The sequence below is a fragment of the Olea europaea genome, unplaced genomic scaffold (genome assembly GCF_002742605.1).
Source record: "Olea europaea var. sylvestris unplaced genomic scaffold, O_europaea_v1 scaffold559, whole genome shotgun sequence".
In the NCBI taxonomy this organism is placed as follows: domain Eukaryota; kingdom Viridiplantae; phylum Streptophyta; class Magnoliopsida; order Lamiales; family Oleaceae; genus Olea; species Olea europaea.
This window is the reverse complement of record NW_019263924.1, coordinates 274,129-277,179: the sequence shown is the minus strand read 5'-3', so window position 1 is coordinate 277,179 and position 3,051 is coordinate 274,129.

The window sequence follows — 3,051 nt, the reverse complement described above, 5'->3', positions numbered from 1 at the left end:
TTTTTTCAATGAACTTTTGGATGTAAAACTGTTATTAAATACAAAATGTGTTAACTATTAAAAATTTTGAAGATAAGGGCGATATGGAAGACCGCTAAGGGCATAAAAATTATAAAGAACAAAGATTAAGAATCTTAAATACATTTAAAAGACATTCCAAAAATATTTGCGGTGGAAATATAATTACCCTTTAGTTTAATGTGTGTTGGTCATGAAGAGACAAAAGTGTCCCCATTTGGTGGACCCAATAAACAAGATTCCCACCTCAGTTTCGCATCATCCGTCAAATGTTACTTTCATATGGCCCATTATTCAGTGATCCATAACTATCTGGCATCTTTTTATTCCCTATATCTTTAATTTTGGCCTTTATCGTGTTGATACTTGATAGATTGACTCAAGTATTTGATATGCCTTTGTTAAATAATATTAATTAATCATTCAACTAGGAATTATTTTCAACACCTAGGGAGTATTTAAGGATCTTCTTTTCAAATAAATAAGTAAATTATAAAATTATATTAAACCCTTGTTTGGGAGAGATTTTCAGACAGATAAAAATTAATTTTATGATTGTTGGTGGGCCCTTATTACCCTTTTTTTAATTCCTTTCTCACACTGGGACGTCTTTTCTGAGCAACTAACGACAAAAATTGATTCTGAATTTGTAAAAATGGGAAACAGACAACGCCTACATATTACTCCTCCTTACATAGTTCTTGTTAGTGCTCCATTTTAAATTAATATATTTTTCTTTTTCATTATTTTCATTCACTTTTTTTTTTATAAAACACTATAACATGTAAATTTAAAATTTTTCTTTATTTTTTAATCATACATTCTTGAAAAAATTATTATCTCAAATTATATTTTTCTCAAAACCTCATTATACGGAGCCCAAACCAGACAATAATGTGTTACCTTTTATGTCGACATTCATGTGGTCATCCAACATCTAAAACGTCTAAGAGGAATTTGAAAACATAATATTACTCTTTTCGTTATGAGTTATTGAAATCATGATATTAAAAGTCTAAAATTATGATTGCTACTCTTTGAAAGTGGGTATCCCTAGAGGAATTTGTCCTAAAATTTAACTATTTTGCAAGTATCTATAATAGAGATGCTTTAGTTTATATCAAATTTGGACGATACGTTGATAAACAATTGAAAACTTAAAAGAACGGGGGTTATTGTCAATCACCATAAGTTCGAATAAAATTTATTTTATAACAAGATATTTTATTGCAAAAATATGTATCTTTATTTTAGTAGCCAAAGGCAAGCTAGTAATTCGTTATTATAACTCAAGAACTATAACACTCCGCACTATCGCACGTCATCAAAAGCTCTTATGTTTGAATAGTGACTAAAAAAGGAAATTTATCATCAGTATTCACATTTAGAATGATATAATGCCTTCAGTTGAAGCTCTGGCCATCTATAAAAAAAAATAAAAAATGAACAAATGAGCGGATTTTATAGGAAATATAGTTGATTGTATACTTGCTAATACTCAACATACAAAAGAGGCGATTATTCTTTCTATTTTAATCATAAAATGATTATTCAATATATATATATATATATATATATATATATATTATCAATGTTCACGTTTAGAATAAATATATTAAAGGTAGATAGCCTTAATTGTAAAAGTTATGATGGAAGTAGACTCATCCATACCTACATCTAGATTGATCTTTCATGTCGATTATTATCTGTATTTAAATTATTTAGATTAATTATAGATTTATTTATATATTTTGATATTTTATACTTACCATGTGATTAATGAAGTATATACACACAAAAAATGCATATTGTACACTACCATTTGCAGATCGATTAGGTTACGATAAATCAAATTAAAACTATCAAAATCTCTTCAACGATTAAACAATTTTGCTTATGTAATGTAGGTCAATTGCAAAAATAAATTGTGAGAATTTTTTTTTTATTTGATTAGTAAAATTTTGACTTCATCAAATTTTATTTAATAAATTAAATTTATAAGTTATGGTGTACAAGTAGAAAAATAGTATAGTCGCATCCAAGTAAAATTTGAAGGTGAAAAATGCGGCCATGTCATCACTGTTCACACGTGGTGGACTCGAATCCCCCATCAATATTTCTGGTCGAGTCTGATGGATCAGGTGAATGGCTGACACTTGACACGTGCTCATGCTATTCTATAATTATCATAAATAATTATTGAAGATATCTACCCACGGATCTGAACCCGTGGTCCAGATTTTGTTCCTCATTAATAAATTTCACATCTGATTTCTAATATGTGACAATCTACTGAAATCATGTGCTACTCGAATTGTGTAACAATTTTATAAAATCGAGATGGAGTAAAATGTTAGTGTTATGCTTTTTGTTTTTATCATTGGAGTTATTTTCAGTAGACCTTCACTCCATTATTATTGGTGCAATAACTTCGATAGAAAACTAGTGTTGAGTTTCTCAAAGTTTAACGCGGTGTGATTATAAGTGTCCAACATTTAGAAATGAGGTTTTGAATCTCCAGTCTATTCGAATTTGTGAATTTGGATCCTCACGTTGTTGAAATTATCAATGTGACTATTAAACTCACAAAATTTTCAATTGTGATTTGTTAGTATTGATATATGCGTTTTATCATTTGAAAATGCATGATATTTTAAGGTTCACTCTGATATTTTTGATCAAATGCGAATTTGAATTTACGTACTCAAATAAGTCAGAGATCTGAAACCCCACTTTCGAATGTTTGAGACTTATAAATATACTACATTTAAATCTTCATCGAAGTTTAGGGACATAGCCTACTCCATTATAAGATCACTTAAAATTTTGCCTAAGGTCCCATATTTTGATGAGGCCCAAAAATTAGGGAAAGCTTGCATATTTTTTTAGGGGAACAATATATAACTCCTAGTATGAGAATCACATTTTTTAATTAACAAACTCCCTAATTTTTTTCATAAATCAGGTGGTAAATAATAATAATAATAATAATAATAATAATAATAATAATAATAATAATAATAATAATAATTT